This window comes from Bos javanicus, chromosome 27, assembly GCF_032452875.1.
Source record: "Bos javanicus breed banteng chromosome 27, ARS-OSU_banteng_1.0, whole genome shotgun sequence".
Lineage (NCBI taxonomy): Eukaryota > Metazoa > Chordata > Mammalia > Artiodactyla > Bovidae > Bos > Bos javanicus.
The window spans coordinates 86,445-110,514 of NC_083894.1; the positions used below are offsets into that span (position 1 = coordinate 86,445).

At 38.1% G+C, this 24,070-nt stretch overlaps 2 pseudogenes; one reads left to right on the forward strand and one right to left on the reverse strand.

Moving 5' to 3' along the window:
- Positions 1 to 855: 855 nt before the first annotated feature.
- LOC133239749 (olfactory receptor 4P4-like) lies at positions 856 to 1,849 on the reverse strand (annotated as a pseudogene).
- Positions 1,850 to 18,009: 16,160 nt separating this feature from the next.
- On the forward strand, positions 18,010 to 19,856 carry LOC133239750 (olfactory receptor 5D13-like; annotated as a pseudogene).
- The last annotated feature ends 4,214 nt before the right edge of the window (positions 19,857 to 24,070 follow it).

Consider the following 24,070-nt stretch of genomic DNA (forward strand, 5'->3'; position numbering starts at 1 on the left):
GATGCATAACAGGAGACTGGGCAATAAAATAGCTCATACGTGTTGAGCACTTACTGTGTGACCAAGCAGTGTTTCAGTCCTGCACATATCCTCACTAGACTGTGTGCTGGGCTATTATTATCACTTGATGGATGGTTTGTTGAGCATATGTCCTAGTCCTCATAGTTAGTAAGCAATTCTGGGTCCAGAACACATGCCCGTAACAAATATACACCATCAGGTGCTAGAATTAGCCAGAGTTGCAGTTCACATTTACACAGACAGAGTTGGGAAAGACAGTTCCTTTGAACAAAAGAAAAGAGATTGATGTGGGACTTAGGTAAGAGTACTGGTGTTGGACATATGAGAAGCTCCAGTTCGCTGTTGGCTACAAAATTATCAGAGTAGAAAGCTATATTTTTAAGAAATATAGTTGCAGGTCCAAAATTTGGTCTTTTAGAATATTCTTTACATGATGCAAGTAAAATGTTGGAATTATCTTCTAAATCATTGCTACCTGGGATTGGCTTTATTGACTAAAGTCACATACAAGAATGGGCTGTATAGGTTCTCAGTGTTGATTTGTATTACATGATGCCTTTGTGGTCTACTGCTAAATATCTAAATTGATTACACAGCCAAAAGATCAGAGGGGAAGAGGAGATACAAATAAGAAAACAAGAAAACTAGAAAAGAGCACAGCAGAGTCTGGATAAATCCAGGGAGTTGTAAGCTTTGGTCGTACTTAAATCTATATATTGCTAAAACAAAATGAAACAAAAAAGCATATAAGGCAAGTGTTACACATTTTAAAGTCTTCACTGTAGAAAATCCATATATTCAACCAAGTTCAGCAGTGAAAATCAGAGGTGTCTTTTAGTTCATTTCCTTTCTTACTGCGATATGGCACCAGAATTTCTTTATGTCATTCTTCATCTCCAAGTTTCTCAGTGTGTAGATTAGAGGATTGAGCATGGGAGCAATGATAGTATAAAAAAGAGCGAACACTTTGTCTTCTGGTAAAGTAGTTGCTGGTCGAATGTAAATGAAGAATAAAGGAGCAAAAAAGAGAACCATCACAGTGTTGTGGGAACTGCAGGTGAAGAGAGCTTTGCGGCGATTCTCTACAGAGTAGGACCTGACAGTGGAGAAGATCACAGTGTAGGAGACCAACAAGACCACAGAAGTCACCAGGCCCATGAGGCCCGAGTTGGCAATGACAGGGAGACCAATTCTGGTGGTGTCAGTGCAGGCCAGTTTCAGCAAAGGATACACATGGGCCACAGTAGGGTAAAAAGATGGCCAGGAGAAACTGACCGAAGGAACGCAGGAACCCCCCAGCGCAGCAAGCAGCGATCATGGCAACGCACTTCTGTCTGGTCATGATCAGAGTGTAGAGCAGAGGTTTGCAGATGGCCACATAGCGATTATAGGCCATCCCTATGAGGATGAAGACCTCAGTCCCCCCAAAGAAGTGCATGGTGAAGAGCTGTGTCATGCAGCCATGGTAGGAAATGATCTTCTTTGCTGCCAGCAAGTCAGCGATCAACTTGGGAGTCACAGTGGAGGTGTAACAAAGGTCTGCGAGGGAGAGGTGACTCAGAAAGAAATACATGGGCTGCTTCACAAGTTGACTGGAGGCGATAGAAATCATGACAAGTAGGTTTCCGATCAGAATTGCAACGTAACAAAGTAAGAACAGTGAAAACCAGAGAATTTCAATTTCCTTTTTCTGAGAAAGTCCTAAGAGAATAAATTCTGTGATGTTATTCCTATTTTCCATGACTCAGAGCAGTTTGTAGCCACTTGAAATTAAATAGTTATCAATCCTTACAAATATGTAAATACGATGATGTATATTATTCCTTGTCATGGGCATTTTAAAATGGAAAGCATTCAAAACTTGAAGAAAAAGATTTGATTTTTATTTTGAAAGGCTTTCCTTGCATTCTTTTTGTCCCTCTCTGGAAAATATTAATTCCTGATAAGCAACTTTGATACCTGATTTAAAAACTAACCCTGTAGAATGCAGCGTATTTATGCAACCATTCTATTAGCATGTATTATCAAACATAACTGGATAATATGCCCTGGTTGAATTCAAGAAATGGTACTGTAGAAAAAAATAAGTCATCCCTTTCCTATTCTCACTATTTGTTATTGAGAAAATAGACACAGAAATGAAACCTTGAGAGAAAATAAAAAAGCACTTATATGTGGATAATGTTATATGTGAGAAATTTCCTTCCATCTATCCTAGGTGGAAATGTGATAAATAGAAAAAATCAACCAATTTGGAATCATGAGGTGTATCAGTTCAGTTCAGTTCAGTCACTCAGTCGTGTCTGACTCTTTGCGACCCCATGAACCTCAGCACGCCAGGCCTTCCTGTCCATCACCAACTCCCAGAGTTCACTCAAACTCATGTCCATCGAGTCAGTGATGCCATCCAGCCATCTCATCCTCTGTCCTCCCCTTCTCCTCCTGCCCCCAATCCCTCCCAGCATCAGAGTCTTTTCCAATGAGTCAACTCTTCGCATGAGGTGGCCAAAGTACTATATACATGGCCAAAATCAGCTATATATCTGTTGTACCTAATTTACAAATATTATTAATTTACAAATGTGCTTCATTTACAGATAGAATATTATATTTTATAGTCAAACAAAAGGATAACAAGCAAAGTATAATTACCTTCATTTTTTCAAAGGTATCACCTCAAACTTTAAAAAATTTGTTTTTTATGTTCAGTAAGGCATTTGAGGTTAGTAGTAGGTTTCACTTGAATTTTAGTCTCATACAGTGTCTTACTCACTTGCATAAATTGGCTTCTTTCTAAGCGATGTACTCAAGCTGTTCAACTCTTCCTAATAATCAGTCATCCTGAAAACATTTGCTTCTTTCTGTTCCTATATCACATGTCTTAGTATCTCAGGCTGGCTTTTCTCTCTTCCATTCCTCTTATTTTTACCTCCTCCTCCTTCTAGTCACTGCTGTAAAGTAATGTAAAACCAGCTCTAATAATATGCTCATAACTATTATGCCTTTGAACAAACCAATACCTTTCTCCTGGCAGAAGTTCAAGAAGCATAGACTAGGGAGAACTACTGAGAATTAATCATTCAACTAAATTACACCAAAATTCTCTACTTCAACTATATAAAACACAAGGCCTTAGTATTTAAAATATTTTATTTCATTTACTCCAAACTTCAGAACCAATATATTCACAATTTATTTTCAAATCTGTAATGCTCCTCTCCTTGTTTTTCATTTTCAGTGAAATTGCCATTCAAATCTGTGTACATAAAGTAGGGTTTGGAAGAGAAAAACTGCAAATCTATCTAGTGTATGAGAGTCAACATCAGTGGCCACAAAATGACATTTAAGTATGTAACAACTGAATAGTGAAGACAGCATATTTGTAGTGGTCAAATAAACCATCTCATTCAACTAACAATTACGTTTTAGGCTTTTAAAATTATTCCCAATAATTTAAAAGAATGCAGGGCTCTATTCTAACTTCTCCCCTAAATTATATTCTTCTGATTTGGTGGGAAACACTGTAAGTTATATATTCAATCACAGATTATTCTTTATTTAATACTTGACTTACTGCATGAATTGATCAATTAACTTATATCTTCTCAGCGTCTTTTCCCTTACTATTTGTCTAAAATCCTACCTCTGAGATTCTTTATCAGATAGCAGGTCAAATCATATTTGAAAAAGACAATGTAAATGCCATTTTGGTAAGCGCATTTGCAGACTAAAAGTGGAAAATCAATGAAATGATTATGAATTACCAAGAAAATAAACAAAAGCTTTTAAAATGCAGATTCTTTTGTCTTACCAATACTTGAATATTTCAGACAAATTGAAAATTATTTAAAAAATTTTAATCTTGAAAATGCACTCAGTCTAGGCCATTAGAAAGAGAGGGAATATGTGAAAAATACCTACAAATTAATTTGCATTTTAAAATATAAAAACTGTTTAATGCATGACTCAAAACCACAATCTATATTCCTGAACAACTTGAAAGCATTTTCCCTATTTTCAGGTATTTCTATGGAAAATAAGAAAGCGTGCCTCATATGTCTATAAGCGTCATTTTCATATTTTAAAAAATTAATAATTATATCAACAGAAGGTATTCTTTAAAATACTGGACTATTTGGAAAATGAAGCAAAATATTGTCTCCTTCATCTCGTTGTACTATTTTCTAACTTGTTGGCATGAGTATACCACATCCCTTTTTTGTATTTCAGTTTAGGCATCAATAAGCAATGGGAGTTAAACTATATGTTTAAGGATCTCTGCTGGACCCTAACTCCTTGTCCATGGTTCCGACGTAAATTTTGAGGAGTCAATAGCTGGATGTTGATGACTATTATTTTCCAAACAAGTCAGAATAAATTTACAACTCCCCTCCAGGTTACTGTCTCTCATTTCCTTTAAGATTAACTGATCCAGTCTCAGGAAGAAACACAACTCCTCCAGCTTTCCTTTTCTTTGGATCCTTTATAGCCTGATATTTTAAATTCCCTTTATCCAATCCAGGTATACAGAAGGCTCCATCATCTATAGTTCAAACTTAAGTATTCTTCTCTGGAATCCCTAATGATTCCCTGAAGTAGTGAACCTGGACTAGCAGTTTCAAACCAATCTTTGCTCAGTACTATCACAGTGTATTAAACTCTGTGAAATCTGCTACTTCCAGATAGATTTCACTAAATACAGCCCACCATGCTATGGTTACTCAAATATTTTAAGTCTTGTGGTTCTTAGAACTATCTACCTTGCTTCATATTTTTTTTTCTAATAATTACCAGATACTGTTAAGTGCTTTAGCTTATCTCTCTAAAACAATCTTATCTTGGTGAGAGTTAGGGCCAGTGCCTCATTTCCCCCCTAACCTGGACATAATGAAAAACAAAACCAAACAAAATTTATGCCATTCACATCTATGTTGAACAGTGAATGTTTGACTTTGGAACAGATTATATAAACTTTCTGAGCCATCTTACTTGTTTAATCTCTAAAGAAAGGAAAATAAAACTCATCTCTTTTGGATGAAGGTTTGTCTAGTCAAGGTTATGGTTTTTCCTGTGGTCATGTATGGATGTGAGAGTTGGACTGTGAAGAAGGCTGAGCACCGAAGAATTGATGCTTCTGAACTATGGTGTTGGAGAAGACTCTTGAGAGTCCCCTGGACTGCAAGGAGATCCAACCAGTCCATTCTAAAGGAGATCAGCCCTGGGATTTCTTTGGAAGGAATGATGCTAAAGCTGAAACTCCAGTACTTTGGCCACCTCATGCGAAGAGTTGACTCATTGGAAAAGACTCTGATGCTGGGAGGGATTGGGGGCAGGAGGAGAAGGGGACGACAGAGGATGAGATGGCTGAATGGCATCACTGACTCAATGGACGTGAGTCTGAGTGAACTCTGGGAGTTGGTGATGCACAGGGAGGCCTGGAGTGCTGTGATTCATGGGGTCGCAAAGAGTCAGACACGACTGAGCGACTGATCTGATCTGATCTGATCTGATGTTGGATGTGGGAAAAGTTATTAACCAGTTATCAATTACTATGTGTCAAGAATTGTGCTAGGTGAAAAAAAGACTAAAATCATCCAGGAGACTTTCTTGAAATTCTCATTTAGTAAGTTAGTTATCTAGTTCTCCCATAATAAGATTGTGACTGGATAATGACAAATTATGAAGGATTTGATGAATTAGATTATACAATACATTCCTCATTTAATCAATTATATGGCACTGTGTCTCATCATGAATTAAATTATTAATTCTGTTGGCTTTCCCATTATATCCTCACTCTATACTTTGATTATTTTAAGTATTCAGTATGCATTTGTCAAATAAATAAATTTTATTTCAATATTTGATAGAATGAAATGAAAATTCATTTTAATTACATGTCATTATCATTATAATTATTTTGTCATGTATTTAAGAGACATAAAAACACAGAATGCTTATAGTAAAATTTACTTCAGAACGATAGAGACTCAGAAAAATCATCTTAGAATCGCTTTCTAATTTTTCCTAGTATTCTATTAGAAAAAATCATTTGAAGGTCACATAAATCCATCCCTGTAACCTTCCCCCACTTCTCACTCCCTTGGCTTACTGTGGAGACTGGACCTTTAAGAGTAGTCTTATATATTAAAACTCAGTCACTTGCCCTAAAACCCTGGTTGTCTCCAACCTGGGTGGTCTCCAAACTGTACAGAACTAAATCTTACCATGCACTATTAGCCACTCTTTCATTTATTCTGAATATTTATTCAGATCATCTTCATTAACCTCCTCTTTTAATAGACAGCCCTGTCTTGGACAACTTGTAATAGAATAAGTGGTGTTTTTAAATACAGGAGGGAGAAACTCAAGCTACAAATATGGCACATTCAGGCAATTAATAGAAAGTAAGTGCAGAGTGATTTAACATATTTTGTACTTCTTGAGTTTTTCCTTAACAGATTTTCTGTATCCTTTACTGGAATTTAAGTCACAGACTTTCTGCTTTACTAGCTTCCCTTTAACATTCCCCAAGTTATGAAAAAATGTTTATCACTGTCATTTTTATTACTTTATGCAATTGACATAGGAAGGGTAAGTTATCACACATGAGTTGTACAAAAAATGTGTAGCCATGAAAGAGATGCTCTGTGTTACCAGGTAGATAGAGCAATAGTTTCAAATGCTGACTGTATGAAAATGTGGTTAAAGTCTTCTAACAAACATTAGCCAAGGGGCAAATGATCATTAAACTATATTTAAATAATAAATTCTAAAATCATATTGATCTGATTAATTGCGGATTGATTAAAGAAAAGTTAATTCATGTCCAACTCATTTGGCTTAAATCTCAGGTACATGTAATATTTCATAGTACCATAATGTAAATTAACCAGTAAATTCTATGACTATGAAGTAATATGTCTCATTATACAAATAATTCTCTAGAAATCTGAAAATAGAAGTTACCTGCTCTCTAAGGTAAGGTGTCCAGCTTTTTTCTTAAGCAAATTCAAAAGGCTTTCCCCAGTCTTATTTTAATGTTTAAGAGAACAAAATGGTGCCATCATTTATGTTGGCAACTATTCTTTATTTCTCTTTAAATAACACTTTTATTATATTCTATGGTGAACATTAAAACAAAGACAACATAAGGTTCCTATCTGATTTCTAAGCAACTTTACCAGGGAGATATTTAACTTGCAGACATTTATTGCAGTATCTCTGTGAGTTTGGAGATTCCCTTTGGGATAATGTGACCAAAGTGAAGCTGAACTTTTCTGAACATTATTCAAAGACCTAAAAATAATTATATCGACCAAATCATATTTTCCCTATGTGTATATGGAAACTAAGTACAACTTTCCTTGGGGGCTATTGTGAGAAAACTCAGATGACCTGGAAAGAAAGCTCATAACATGCACACCTCAGAAAGAAGAGGCAAAGAAAGAGAAGCAAACTCTTTCTTTGTTGCAGGTAAAATGAAAACATTGATGCTGCCTCAATTCAGTTTGTGGAGCGTGCTGGCTATTCCAGCATGCATCTCCTGTAGTCTATCAATAATAAAATCACTTTGAAAAGTTATCACAATCTGTTGTCCATTCTTCCTCAATGTCTTTCACTGTTGATTTTTCTGTCCACAGTTTACCCAAATAGCTCTCTTATATACCTCATCCCTGTAATGCAAGGTAACACCAAGTCTTTTTGTGGTTACTTACGTTTTTCTTATTTCTCAGTAACATTTGGAGACAATATTTTCTCTTCTCTGACAGCATTTTATTCAAGCTCCAGAGACCATATTCTTCAAATGTTCACATTTTTAAAAAATGGCACTTGTAACAACTTTAAGTGCACAACTCAATGGCATTGCTTATATTTACAATATTGTGTAATTGCTATATATTTCCAAAACATTTTCATCACTCCAAACAGAAACTTCGCACCCATTAAGTAATAACTCCTCATCCTCCTTTCCCTCTGCCACTGATATAGTTTAATATACTCTGCCTCTGTGAATCTTCTTCTTCTATTTCATGTAAGGGAAATCATGCAATGTTTGTTTCTCTTATCTTTTTTTTTTAAATTACTTAGTTACCTTGGCTGTATCAGGTCTCAGCTGTGGCACAGGGATATCTCATTGCACTGCCTGGGCTCTTCACTGCAGTGGGGGGTGTCAGTTGCTCCTCCACAGGTGGGATCTTAGTTTCCAACAAGGGATTGAACCTGTGTTCTCTGTGTTGCAAGGTGGATTCTTAACCACTGAACCACCAAGGAAGTCCCCTATCCCTTTTTTTCTACATTGCAATTTAATCTTGATTTCTCACAAAATTCTTTTTTTTTTTTTTTACAATCTCTTTCTTGAGTCCAACCAACTCTTTTTTGGCATAATCTCTTTTTTCTATTCATGTTTTATTTTATATTTATGACATATATTTAATATTTCCAAATAATATTTAATGTCATGCAAAGATGGGCTCGATAAAGGACAGAAATGGTATGGACCTAACAGAAGCAGCAGATATTAAGAAGAGGTGGCAAGAATACACAGAAGAACTGTACAAAAAAGATCTTCATGACCAAGATAATCATGATGGTATGATCACTGACCTAGAGCCAGACATCCTGGAATGTGAAGTCAAGTGGGCCTTAGAAAGCATCACTATGAACAAAGCTAGTGGAGATGATGGAATTCCAGTTGAGCTGTTTCAAATCCTGAAAGATGATGCTGTGAAAGTGCTGCACTGAATATGCCAGCAAATTTGGAAAACTCAGCAGTGGCCACAGGACTGGAAAAGGTCAGTTTTCATTCCAATCCCAAAGAAAGGCAATGCCAGAGAATGCTCAAACTACCACACAATTGCACTCAATTCACATGCTAGTAAAGTAATGCTCAAAATTCTCCAAGCCAGGCTTCAGCAATACGTAAACTGTGAACTTCCTGATGTTCAAGCTGGTTTTAGAAAAGGCAGAGGAACCAAAGATCAAATTGCCAACATCCGCTGGATCATGGAAAAAGCAAGAGAGCTCCAGAAAAACGTCTATTTCTGCTTTATTGACTATGCCATAGCCTTTGACTGTGTGGATCACAATAAACTGTGGAAAATTCTGAAAGAGATGGGAATACCAGACCACCTGACCTGCCTCTTGAGAAACCTATGCAGGTCAGGAGGCAACAGTTAGAACTGGACATGGAGCAACAGACTGGTTCCAAATAGGAAAAGGAGTACGTCAAGGCTGTATATTGTCACCCTGCTTATTTAACTTCTATGCAGAATACATCATGAGAAAGGCTGGGCTGGAAGAAGCACAAGCTGGAATCAAGATTGCCAGGAGAAATATCAATAACCTCAGATATACAGATGACACTACCCTTATGGCAAAAATGAAGAGGAACTCAAAAGCCTCTTGATGAAGGTGAAAGAGGAGAGTGAAAAAGTTGGCTTAAAGCTCAACATTCAGAAAATGAAGATCATGGCATCTGGCCCCATCACTTCATGGTAAATAGATGGGGAAACAGTGGAAACAATGTCAGACTCTAATTTTGGGGGGCTCCAATATCACTGCAGATGGTGACTGCAGCCATGAAGTTAAAAGACACTTACTCCTTGGAAGGAAAGTTATGACCAACCTAGATAGCATATTGAAAAGCAGAGACATTACTTTGCCAACAAAGGTCCGTCTAGTCATTCCAGGTGTCATGTATGGATGTGAGAATTGGACTGTGAAGAAAGCTGAGCACCGAAGAATTGATGCTTTTGAACTGTGGTGTTGGAGAAGACTCTTGAGAGTCCCTTGGACTGCAAGGAGATCCAACCAGTCCATTCTAAAGGAGATCAGTCCTAGGTGTTCATCGGAAGGACTGATGCAAAGCTGAAACTCCAATACTTTGGCCACCTCATGTGAAGAGTTGACTCATTGGAAAAGACTCTGATGCTGGGAGGCATTGGGGGCAGGAGGAGAAGGGGATGACAGAGGGTGAGATGGCTGGATGGCATCACCGACTCGATGGACATGAGTTTGAGTGAACTCCGGGAGTTGGACAGGGAGGCCTGGCGTGCTGCAATTCATGGGGTCTCAAAGAGTCGAATACGACTGAGGGACTGAACTGAACTGAATAAATGATAATTTTATTATTAAAATTGTTGTGTTTTACTTATGGGCTAAGACATAGTCAATTTTTAAAACTTCTTAAGAAAGATTGGAAAAAATTCTATTCCTTATTAGTAGATTTCTGTGATATAATGTAATTGTGTCATTTGGGATTATAACAGAAACACAATCACATATATATATATATATATCATATATTGTTTTTAGTTTGAATTTAGAGTCTTTTTATTTCTCCTCTCATCTCTTATAGTTTATGGCTTATTAATATTTTTGCTTTGTCATTGAATAATATATATATGTTAATAACATTATAACTTCATTATGCATTCTTGTTTTTGTAATATATTAATAGTATTTGCTTCTGTAAGGATTTTAATATTTATACTAATATTTGTGCATATTATTAACCATGTTTTTGTGTATTTACTTCTTATAAAATTAATTGAGATGAAGTGTTAACACTCTTCATTACCTAAACTATGTGATTATGTATCACTCCTAGTTCAAAAACGAAAATTGGAAAAACAAAGATAAAAATCAAAGGTGAATTGCTGCTTGAATGTGATATAGTAAATTGCCATCTTTGAACACTGGTTTCCTTATTCCTGAAAGAGACATGAAATTACTAACAGACCAAAAAACAAACAAACAAACAACAACAAAATAAACCTAAAAACAAAATTATTTTTTATTCTATGGACTTAAACCTAGAAAATAAGTGGCTTCCCTGGTGGCTCAGATAATAAATAATTCACCTGTAATGTAGGAGACCCAGGTTCAATCCCTAGGTCAGGAAGATCCCCTGGAGGAGAAATTGGCTACCCACTCCAATACTCTTGATGGAGAATCCCATGGACAGAGGAGCCTGGTGGGCTACAGTCCATTGGGTCACAAGAGTCGGACATGACTGAGTGGCCACGCACACACAAACCTGGAAGACAACTTCTCAGTTAGTTCAGAGAAACTGCTCTGAAAAGGGAAGGGAGGAGTCAGGATGCATATGCATTTTTGCAACAAAAACCAGGTAGTCAGACCATCAGAAGATTATCGGAAATTAAAACCAGAAAGCTCATGTTAATGAATTTAGGGCTTTCTGTGCCTGGGAGAGGGAACAGTCTGGGCTCCTTGAAATCATCCCTTTGAGCTGCACCTTGACTACTTAGGGCCAGTGCCCTGCTCTTTTCTATCCCGTGTTCCCTCAGGGTGCAGCTCTGTTCCAGAGAGTTCCTCAGGGCTCAGCAGCCTGAGCGGGAGGTTGGGGTGCAGGAGCCGTGCTGATGGCTTGGTGGCCTCAGCATCCTCTGTCGGTCGACATGACAGAGCACATTTTTCCTTCACAGAATAAAATGTTTTCAAAGTTATATTTAAACCACGAACATCTTGCTTTCTATCAGTTTCTGCTACTTTCTCTAAAGCAGTCAATCAATGCACATTATTTGTGCCTTGGTTTAAATTACAGTGTCACTCTGCCATCTAGCAGATATGCTATTTGTATCACTTGTTGCTGCTGCTGCTAAGTCGCTTAAGTTGCTTCAGTCGTGTCCGACTCTATGCGACCACATAGACTGGGCTATGCAGCCCACCAGACTCCCCAGTCCCTGGGATTCTCCAGGCAAGAACACCGGAGTGGGCTGCCATTTCCTTCTCCAATGCATGAAAGTGAAAAGTGGAAGTGAAGTCGCTCGGTCGTGTCTGACTCTTAGCGACCCCATGGACTGCAGCCTACGAGCCTCCTCCAGCCATGGGATTTTCCAGGCAAGAGTACTGGAGTGGGGTGCCATTGCATCACTTGTTAGGGAAAGACAAATTCATACTCTTTGCTACTAATTTGCAGAGGGATTTTATGCTACTTGAGGCTCAGAAGGTAAAGGATCTGTCTAGAATGTGAGAGATTCCGGGTTTGCTTCCTGGATTGGGAAGATACCCTCGGGAAGGGAACGGCAACCCACTCCAGTATTCTTGCCAGGAGAATTCCAGGCAGAGAGGAGCCTAGCGGGCTACAGTCCACAGGGTTGCAAAGAGTCAACCATGACTGAGCGATTAGCACTTTATACTCTTAGATCCTATGAAAAAATTCTACCAATTACTATGTAATTTTGCTGAGAATGAGATGACAAATAGATAATGTAGGGTCAAACTGGGAATGTTGGGGAAAATAAAACCAACATTTCCTTCCCATTGTGTCAAACTAGTATTTAAACTGTATATAAACTTAAGCGGGAAAAATAACCTCTTGTGTAATAAGAAAAACCACTATGAGGTACCATTTCACGCCAGTCAGAATGGCTGCGATCCAAAAGTCTACAAGCAATAAATGCTGGAGAGGGTGTGGAGAAAAGGGAACTCTCTTACACTGTTGGTGGGAATGCAAATTAGTACAGCCACTATGGAGAACAGTGTGGAGATTCCTTAAAAAACTGGAAATAGAACTGCCTTATGATCCAGCAATCCCACTGCTGGGCATACACACTGAGGAAACCAGAAGGGAAAGAGACACGTGTACCCCAGTGTTCATCACAGCACTGTTTATAATAGCCAGGACATGGAAGCAACCTAGATGCCCATCAGCAGATGAATGGATAAGAAAGCTGTGGTACATATACACAATGGAGTATTACTCAGCCATTAAAAAGAATACGTTTGAATCAGTTCTAATGAGGTGGATGAAACTGGAGCCTATTATACAGAGTGAAGTAAGCCAGAAAGAAAAACATCAATACAGTATACTAACGCATATATCTGGAATTTAGAAAGATGGTAACAATAACCCTGTGTACGAGACAGCAAAAGAGACACCGATGTATAGATCAGTCTTATGGACTCTGTGGGAGAGGGAGAGGGTGGGGAGATTTGGGAGAATAGCATTGAAACATGTATAATATCATGTATGAAACGAGATGCCAGTCCAGGTTCGATGCACGATACTGGATGCTTGGGGCTGGTGCACTGGGACGACCCAGAGGGAGGGTGGGTCGGGGGGAGGAGGGAGGAGGGTTCAGGATGGGGAACGCGGGTATACCTGTGGTGGATTCATTTCGATATTTGGCAAAACTAATACAATATTGTAAAGTTTTTAAAAAAATTTTTTTAAATTAAAAAAAAAAAAGAAAGAAATAATACTGGACTGAGACTATCAGATTTACTTTAATTCTTTAATCTTTTCTGAATATGTGCCAGACTGGAGCCCCAGACCAGATCAAAGAAAGATAAATAAAACTGCCTGTGTGCACACTAGACACCAGGGTGCCCGTGATGGCCTGCACTTCATACTTGCCATTCTCAGAGGTATCTACACATAAATCCCTACACATGCAGGGAAAAAAGTGCAAGCGTTAGTTGCTCTGTCGTGTTTGACTCTTCATGACCTCATGGACTATAGCCCAACAGGCTCCTCCATTCATGGAATTCTCCAGGCAAGAATACTGGAGTGAGTAGCCATTCCCTTCTCCAGGGGATCTTCCCAATCTAGGGATAGAAGCCAGGTCTCCTGCATTGCAGGTCAAATCTTCACCATCCGAGCCACCAAGGATCTATCTAAAATTATGTGTTTACATGTCATACTGAATTTAGGAGGCTATTTTGAATTGAATTTCTTACTTTTTTAAAGCATGCTTTACCTACATACACTTATAGGAATGATCTCTTCAGTTAAGTGCTGTGCTCAGTCACTCAGTTGTGTCCGACTCTTTGCGACCTCATGGATTAGAGCCCACCAAGCTCCTCTGTCCATGGGAATTCTCCAGGCAAGAATACTGGAGTGAGTTGCCATTCCCTCCTCCAGAGGATCTTCCCAAGCCAGGGATCAAATCTGGGTCTTCTGCTTTGCAGGAGGATTCTTAACCATCTGAGTCACCAGGGAAGCCCCTCCTCAGTTATAGACAAAGATTAATAAAGTTTGTATTTAATTCAATCCTTATGTATTAAGGTGGTTAGAATGTACTACTTAGTTATAGTAATAGATTTTTTTATCAGATGGAGTAGTTAAGTCAACCTGTTACAGATGTGTAAATTATGGATTTTGAGAATTATACAGATAATTTTAAAACAGTATTTTGGGAACACCAAGCAAAAAGTGATCTTAGTGAAAGCTCTAGGCCAGTGTGAGGACCAGTCACAGAATATGGGAAATGTAGAGAGACATTGTGGAGTTTAATATCTTGTCTACATTCTTCCGGAAAAGTCTTCCCCTTCCTTTTGTTTACATTAAAGTTTGTGTCTCTAGAGCCCCTTCTTATATACTTTTAGTGAAACTGGGCAACCCAGAGACTCTGAGTCATTCACACTATTCTGTTCATTGACACTGGAGAAAAAAATAGAAAATTCTCTTATTGTTGTTGGTCTGAAATTAGCTTCCTGCGGCTTTTAAAAGTTAATTCATTTAAAATTAAATTTCTGTCCTTAGGACACAGAAAAAAGGTCAGTGTTTCTTTCATATTTTAGCCTTGAAATATTTGAAGACAGTGGTAAGAGTCCCCTTTTGTTTTCCCTCCGTGTTCCAGATGTCTTCAGGCCTTTGGTTGGTTTATCAGCTGCTCTAGCGCCCACATTACACCTCACTGTTTACTACTTCTCATTGTAGGTGCCTGTGTAATTATTGCTAGCTTCTGGGAATCACTGACTCGTCTACAATGAGATGCTGTCAAGAACATAATGTTTGTTTCTGAAACAAAATGAAAATGGGAGTTAATTCTTTCTGTTTACATCAACAACTAATGCAACTGCATTGAATGCCATGATTATAATATTGAAACTGAGTCCATTTCATTCCCATTGTCGACACCGTTTTACAACCACACTCTCTTCATTACTACATACTTGTCCTGTGGGCATAGAACTCTATTTCAACTCTATTCAGCAATCGGTTTAGTTCAGTTCAGTTCAGTCACTCAGTCATGTCCGACTCTTTGTGACCCCATGAATTCCAGCACGCCAGGCCTCCCTGTCCATCACCAACTCCCGGAGTTCACCCAGACTCACGTCCATCGAGTCAGTGATGCCATCCAGCCATCTCATCCTCTGTCGTCCTCTTCTCCTCCTGCCCCCAATCCCTCCCAGCATCAGTACTAATCCTAATTGCATTCTTTACACGATTTAGATTCTCTGGTCCTCTGATCATATCTCATACTTTTTGTTGTTGTTCAGTCTCACAGTCATGTAAGACTCTTTGCAACCCTATGTCCTGCAGCATGCCAGGCTTCTCTGTCCCTTGCCATCTCCCAAAGTTTGCCCTGCATAAACTCGACTTCTAATTGAAAACAATTTGAACATTCAAATTCCTACCTTGGTTCAGACTGTCTTCTCTGCTTAAAATGTCTTTTGTTTTTCTTTCTTATCCCTTCAATCTATCTTAACACTATAGTTTGACTCAAAGTTCAAAGTCCTATTGTGATTTTATTGATCAGGAAATATCTTGGTCATTATTCAAGTATCTCAACATGTGAGGAACACTCTTAATATGCTTGACAAAAGCTTAATGAAAAATAAATAAGCAAAACACAAAAATATGCACAGTGGCAATGCAGAAAAGTGTAGTATTTTTTAAAGCAAATCATTATTTCTCTCACTACATTATAATTACACCATAACAATCCCACTGTTGAACTTCCCAGGTGGCGCTAGTGGTAAACAACCCAACTGTCAATCCAAGAGAGACAGGTTTGATCCCTGGGCTGGGAAGTTTCCCTGGAGGAGAGCACTGCAACCCACTCCAGAGTTCTGCCTGGAGAATCCCATGGACAGAGGAGCCTGGCGGGCTTCAGTCCATACCCTCTCACAGAGTCAGACACCACTAAAGTGACTTAACACACATGCACCCAGTCACTTTATCATAAGCCATAATTGAGAACAAGCTTAAGTCTCTGCATTGCCACTCAGAGGACATCTGCCTACTGATCTGGAAATAATTTTAGACTTTGAACAATCAATAAATGCCTTCTATTGCATACGTTGACAAGGTGTGATCTGCAAACCAAATCTGTCCTACTGTCTTTTATAAATAAAATTTTATTGGAACAGAGTCATGCCTATTGACTTATATATTGCCTACAGGTGAATCCATGCTGCGAGATACAGAAGTGCAGCGCTGAAATTGAGACTACGTGGCCCACAAAGGCTAAAGTATTTACTGTACAGCTTTTTCCAGAAAAAAGTGCTGCTCCCTGTTCTGTTAAACTGTTATTGGAGTTGAGATGTTTATATGTTAAGATATGGCAGTTTCTTAAATAATAAATATACTATACTTCCCATAAACCTACACTATAAACTGAAAAATAGAATATCAGGTTTTTTTGCAATTTCAATAATAAATGTAAGAATAAAAAAGAATTGTGCTCATATTTGTAATAGTAATGCAAGTTGTATTATCTTAAGAAAACCAATGGTTTTTACAGAAAATGAAACTCACAACACAATGTTAAAGAAAGGGTAAAAAACACTATAATATGATTCATATTGTATAAGTTTTACATCCAAACACATCAATATGTCCTTCAGATACAGAGAAAGTGAAAGTCACTCAGTTGTGACAGAATCTTTGTGACCCCATGGCCTGTACAGTCCATGGACTTCTCCAGGCCAGAATAATGGAGTGGGTAGCCTTTCCCTTCTCCACGGGGTCCTCCCAACCCAGGGATCAAACCCAGGTCTTCCGCATTGCAGGCGGATTCTTTACCAGCTGAGCCACAAGGGAAGCCCAAGAATACTGAAGTGGGTAGCCTATCCCTTCTCCAGGGGATCTGCCTGACCAGGAATTGAACCGGGATGTCCTGAATTGCAAGAGGATTCTTTACCAACTGAGCTATGAGGGAAGCCCACAGATACAGGGGAACAACCAGAAATTCAACAAAAATTAAGAATCTTTAGATTGTTACCCAATAGTTGATTTTGCTTTTGTATGTTTCTGCATTTTGCAAGTATTTAAAGACAAAAATATAGTGACTAGTTCAACATTTTTAAAAGATCAATGGACTAGAGTGCATGATGAAATTGTTCCCCAAACTTTGGGAAAAAATGCATATGCAACCAAAGTATCACAAGGACATTATTTCATCTAATTTCCCCACTTGTGGTCTCAAGGCAATAGCTAAATAATATTCTCTAAGGTTAATCTCCTTGGGGTTTTGGTGGCATATATATGTTACAGTTTGATGTTAGGGTTCAGCTTTTTTGGTTTCCTTTTTTGGTGTCCTTTTCTCAGTCCTTTTCAAGTCTGAATATATTTTTAATACATTATAAAAGAAATTCATTTTCTGAAATATTCATTGCAATATACTCTAGATTCCTGTTAACTATTTTTCAGACTTATTACCATATTAAAAAAAAATGACTTAGCATAAATTTTCCTGGAATCCATTGAACTTAGAAAAGAAGCTTTATTAAATGAGCCAGTCAAATTCTTCTACACTCAGGTGAGTTGATTTTTATTTAACTTTAAAAGGAATATAATATGTTCCTAATATACTTCATTAATCTTTGCAGGAGGCAAACAAGCACGTGTATAAATCTAACTGCCAGATTACCTGTTTAGTTGACTAGAAGTCTTTGATTATTTATCTTTCACCACATTTATTATTGTTCACCATGCTACATCACAAGGAAATTTTTTGTTTTTTCTGGATCACAATATTTTCATTCCCTTTATACATACAAACTTTAGTAATAAACAAGAACTATAAGTTGTCATTTGTGCTTATATGGATTATATCCTGGAATAATGCTCTAAGAAACAAATTGAGGCTGAGATTTTATAATTTTATAGTTTCTAAAATGCCTGTTACAGGGCTGAGCACATAGTGGGTCTGCAATGGGAAAATTATTCCAAGGTAATTGCACAGAAAAGAAGATAAATACTATGCACAGCACCTGTGCTCACAGCTGAGCATGGCTGACACTTCCTGGACTACATGGGCGATTGGGAACATTGGCCCCAAGCCTGTTGACAAGTACAGAGTGTGGAAGGTGGAGAGAAAAGCTACAGGTGTGGAGAAGGAGTGTGGGGAAGAAGGAACAAGTGTGCATCAGAAATTGTATTCATCTTTGGTGAAGATTTCCCTTTCAACCTTGGACTATTCAAACTTTGTTACCATAGACATAGGGAACAAATCCTGACTTTAAAAAAAAAGTGTTTTCAGTTAGAGAATATGTGCTCTATGATTTGCATGTTAAATTGAAACATACTTTCAGGAAATCAGGAATTAATCACATGTTTAAGAATGTAAAGGAATAACTGAAGAAAAAGAGTGGGGGAATATGTGAATGACATAGTTATACATGTACAGGAAATCTTGAAGTGTTATATGTGTTCTTGGAGTATAAGTTTATTAAACCTGAGTGAAAATAACAGAGTGTTTAATTTCAACTCCTAATGATATATAGAATTTTTAGAGAAGTCTATGTGGAATGAACTTCCCTTTATACTGAGTGCCATTTCAGGTTTTGGTAAGAATTTAGGAAGTAGCTTTGAAAAGAATGAATTTTAATGTCAGAAAAAGACAGTAGAGGCATTTTGGAGGGAAAGAGGCTAATTTAAAAAATAATAATAATTCAATGCACTCTTTTTCCCCATAAGTACTCTCATTCTATGCCTAGGTCAGGAAGATCCCCTGGAGGAGGGCATGACAACCCTTCCAGTGTTCTTGCCCAGAGAATCTCATGGACAGAGGAACCTGGTAGGCTACAGTCCATGGAGTCACAAAAACATCCGACAATACTGAGGGAATAACATTACATTTCTTTCAAATTTTGCTGCAGATTTCTCTGAATCAACTTTTATATTTTGTCCACAGGAACCAAGAAAACCAGAGTGCTGAAGTCACTTTCATTCTCTTGGGCTTCTCAGAATATCCCGAACTCCAGATACCCCTTGTCCTGTTATTCTTAACCATCTACTCCGTCAGTGTGCTGGGGAACCTGGGCATGATCCTAACTATCAAGATAAATCCCAAATTCCACACCCCTGTGTACTACTTCCTCAGACATTTGTCCTTTGTTGATCTGTTACTCAACAGTAGTTACATCCAAGCTACTAGAAAACTTGATTGTGGAAGACAGAACCATCTCCTTCACAGGATGCATCATGCAGTTCTCCTTTGCCTGCATATTTGTGGTGACAGAGACGTTCCTGTTGGCAGTGATGGCATATGACCGATTTGTGGCCATTTGCAACCCTCTTCTCTACACAGCTGTCATGTTCCAGAAGCTTTGTTCCTTATTGGTGAGTGCATCATACTCTTGGGGGTACAGTCTGTTCCCTGACTCTTACCCACTTTTTATCTGAATTGTCCTTTAGAGGAAATAATATCATAAATAACTTTGTCTGTGAGCACGTGGCCATTGTTGCTGTTTCCTGCTGTGACCCCTACATTAGCCAGGAGATCATTTTAGTCTCTGCCATGTTTAATGAAATAAGCAGCCTGATGATTATTCTCACCTCCTATGTTTTCATTTTTACCACTCTCCTGAAGATGCCTTCAACTGGGGGGCACCACAAAGCCTTCTCCACCTGTGCCTCCCACTTGACTGCCATTACCGTCTTCCACGGGACCACCCTTTTCCTTTACTGTGTTCCTAACTCCAGGAGTTCATGGCTCATGGTCAAGGTGGCCTCTGTCTTTTACACAGTGGTCATCCCCATGCTGAACCCAGTGATCTACAGCCTCGGGAACAAAGATGTGAAAGAGACTGCTAGGAAGCTAGTCAATACCAAATTATTATGTCAACGAATGTAAAATGGCTTAGGTTTGCTTTTTCATTTACAAGAGCACTGTGGAGAACTGTCCAAGTTTTGTAGCATTTTTAATAGCATTTCAAATTCCAATTTTCAGGAAGGAAAACAGTGCACAAATTTAACGTAATTCCCTTGTTGATACATCGTTCAACCACTTTAGTAAACTGTAGAGACTTAGCAATAAAATAATAAATAACACCTAATTAAAGCCTAGACTATTTAAGTCTCTAGATAAAGTGTTTGTCATGTAAAGATTTCTGAGTAAAGACACATTACCATTTGGCTGTTCAGGTGAGTCTTCTTTTTTTCTTTTCTTTAAGTCATTATAAGTCATCAAAGAATGGATTTGAGTTGTCATGAAAGTTTATAGTTAACCATGAGGGAGTTACATCAGTTGAATCATAGTAACTAAGAGTTGTTCAACTCTAAGACACTAAAGTTAAAAGACATTCCTGTGCTTAGTTGCTCAGTTATGTCTGACTCTTTACAATTCTATGGGCTTTAGCCTGCCAGGCTCCTGTGTCCATGGAAAGAATACTGGAGTGGGTAGCCATTCTCTTCTCCAGGGGATCTGCATGACCAGTAATCAAACGTATGTCTCCTGCATTGCAGGCAGATTCTTTATCATCTAAGGTACCAGGGAAGCCTAAATTTAAAGGATATATTTATTTAACACCACATAGAAATAATTTGCAGAGAAGGCAATGGCACCCCACTCCAGTACTCTTGCCTGGAAAATCCCATGGACGGAGGAGCCTGGTGGGCTGCAGTCCATGGGGTCGCTAAGAGTCCGACACGACTGAGCGACTTCACTTTCACTTTTCACTTTCATGCATTGGAGAAGGAAATGGCAACCCACTCCAGTGTTCTTGCCTGGAGAATCCCAGGGACGGGGAAGCCTGTTGGGCTACCGTCTGTGGGGTTGCACAGAGTCAGATATGACTGAAGTGACTTAGCATAACATAGCATAGAAAGAATTGGTACATTATAAGTGCAAAGAAGTCATGTCTCTGTCCCCACAAAGTCCTGAGTATGATTTATAAAATTCTACTTGTTAATATAAAATTTATTTGTTCTTTGTACATAAACCATCAAAAATAAAATTAAGAAATGCACACTTCAGAAATAGTTCCAGCTAAATCTAAAATAGTCTTTCATGTCAGTCAAATTACATATAAAATAGCTATTGCTGTACAATGATAACAGAGAACTTTGTTGGTAAGTAACATTAATGGTGGATTGAATGGGGGCCCTGCTGATACCAATTAGAGCATCTGGTTAACCTGATTTAATTTTGCCCAACTAGCAAACTCATGGACTTCCCTGGTGGCTCAGATGATAAAGAATCCGCTTGCAATGCAGGAAACTTTGGTTCTATCCCTGGGTGGGGAAGATCCCCTGGAGAAAGGGAGGGCAACCCACTCCAGTATCCTTGCCTGGAGAATCCCATGACAGAGGAGCCTGGCGGGCTTCAGTCCATGGAGTTACAAAGATTCAGACATGACTGAGCAACTAATACACTTCACAGTAAACTCACATCCAGTCTAAGGAGTGAATTCTATGTGCTGTGGTGCTTCCCAGGTGGCACTAGTGGTAAAGAACCTGCCTACCAGTGCAGGAGATGTAGGAGATATGGGTTCAGTCCCTGGGTTGGGAGGATCCTCTGGAGGAGGGCATGGCAACCCATTCCAGTATTCTTGCCTGGAGAACTCCATAGACAGTGAAGCCTGGTGGGCTACAGTCCATAGAATGGCAAGGAATCAAACACCACTGAAGCAACTTAGCATGCACACGTGGCTTGATATCATGTATACCCAGCCCCTCCTCCCTAAATAGACTCTACTATCACATAAGATATATATTATCTGCCAGAAATTGGGGGAAAAGCCTAACACCTCTTTGTGAAAGACTATTTTTTTCCCTGCTAAGCATTTTGTCTAATAGTAATTCTATGTTCATCCATGTGAGAAGAACCACCAAACTTATTCTACAGTGTCTGTAGTATTTTAGATTTCCAGGCATAATATATAACTCTTCTGGTTGCTTCATATCCTTGCTAATCATTGCTATTATATACTTTTATTATAGCAAATCCAGTGGATATAAATTGATATCTCATCATGACATTGATTTGCATTTTCCTAATAACTAAATATGTTGAGAATATTTTCACATGCTTGTTGGACATTTGTAAATTTTGTGTTGTACCTGATTTGACTTTTTGTCTTTATTGTTTCTTTTCTGTACCTTTTCTTTTCACTTTATTGATAATGTTTTTAATATACAAATATTTTAAATTTTGAGGAAGTACAATTTAGCAATTTATTTATTTATTTATTGTCACTCATGTTTTGGTTTCCCTGTTTAAGAATCTACTGCCAAATTCAAGGGCATGAAATGTAAGGCCTGTGTTTTTCTTGTAAGAGTTTTATAGTTTATGCTCTTTCATTCATGTCCTTGTTCACTTTCTGAGTTAACTGTTGTATAAAATATGAGGCAAGTGTCCAATCCTGTAATTTTACTTGTGAATGCCCAATTGTCCTGGCATCATTTATTTGAAGAAGAATCTATTCTTTCTCAAATGAATATTAAGAGAATCATAACCTCAGAAGCACCATGATGATGGTGAGGTACAAGTTGGGAGAAATCAGAGCCCGTATAGGGCACAGCTACCCAGTCAAATGTATTCTGAATCTTCCACTAGTGAGAAATAAGCTTGTTGTTATTGTTGTTCAGTCACTAAGTCGTGTCCGAGTCTTTGCCACCCCATGGACTGCAGCACGCCAGGCTTCCCTGCCCTTCACTGTCTCCTGGAGTTTGCTCACACTCATGTCCATTGAGTCGGTGATGCCATCTGACCATCTCATCCTCTGCTGCCCTCTTCTCCACTAGCCTTCAATCATTCCCAGCATCAGGGTCTTTTCCAGTGAGTTAGCTCTTCATGTCAGGTGGCCAAAGCACTGGACCTTCAGCTTCAGCATCAGTCCTTCCAGTGAATATTCAGGGTTGATTTCCTTCAGGATTGACTGGTTGGATCTTGCTCTCCGAAGGACTCTCAGGAGTCTTCCCTAGCACCACAATTTGAAAGAACAATTCTTCGGCACTTTGTCTTCTTTATGGTCCAGCTCTCACATCCATACCTGACTACTGGAAACACCATGGTTTTGACTATATGGACTTTCGTTGGCAAAGTGATGTTTCTGGTTTCGAATGTGCTGCCTAGTTTTGTCATAACTTTCCTCCCACAGAGCAAGTGCATTTTAATTTCATGGGTGCAGTCACCATAAAGCAATGATTTTGGAGCCTAAGAAAGTAAAATCTTTCATTGCTTGCACTTCAGCTCCTTCTGCATCAAGTTATTATTTTTAACCTGTGTCCTTAAAGCCAAGTTGGGTAGTTACCAAAATTAGTGAAAATATCATCCTTTTCATAAACAGATGTTTTTAGAAAACATATCATCCAAAATTTCTTTTTAGATTCAGTAATAAATATAAACATCTGAGAACATTCTATATTTGAAAAGCCAATGGAATCTGTTTTCTATCAATAGAATCAATAGTGTAAATATAAAATAAAGTTTATAGTACAAAGTTTGTAAAGTATAAATGGTAAATATTGTAAAGTATAAACAGTATAATTATAATTTAGCAGCCATATGTTTAGAAACTTAAGAATATATATATATATCTTCATAAGAAAATTTTAAAAATTAAATATGGATTAATAAAAGATAAATCTATTCATGTATAATTTCCCCTTGTGGATTTATGTATTTTATATCCACATAGATTTTTTTAATGGTGTTTTTTTATTTTTTAAGATTAAATGAGTAAAGTTGATAATACAAATGCCCTAAGGCTTTAGGGAAATAATATACAATCAATATACCACTTGGGACAGAGTTCAGAGTTAAAATGTAATTAGTTGAATTGCAGTCATCAAGGCAGTACCTCAGTTATATTCTCTAGTTTTCACATGCCTAAGGTCATGATGGCATATATTTGTGATAAAGTTTGGTGCCAGGATTTACTTTTCAGGCTTGATCTTATCTTTGGTATCTCTGAGTTTTCTTAACAGGTTGGAAAATCATAAAGTATGAAATAATTAATGAAAAATACTGGGCACTTTTACTACCCTTTTCCAGTGTGTTTCTATTAAGTCCTAAGCAGCAGCATTGCTGGAGTTCATTAATCTTAGCAAAGAGTTCTTCACTAA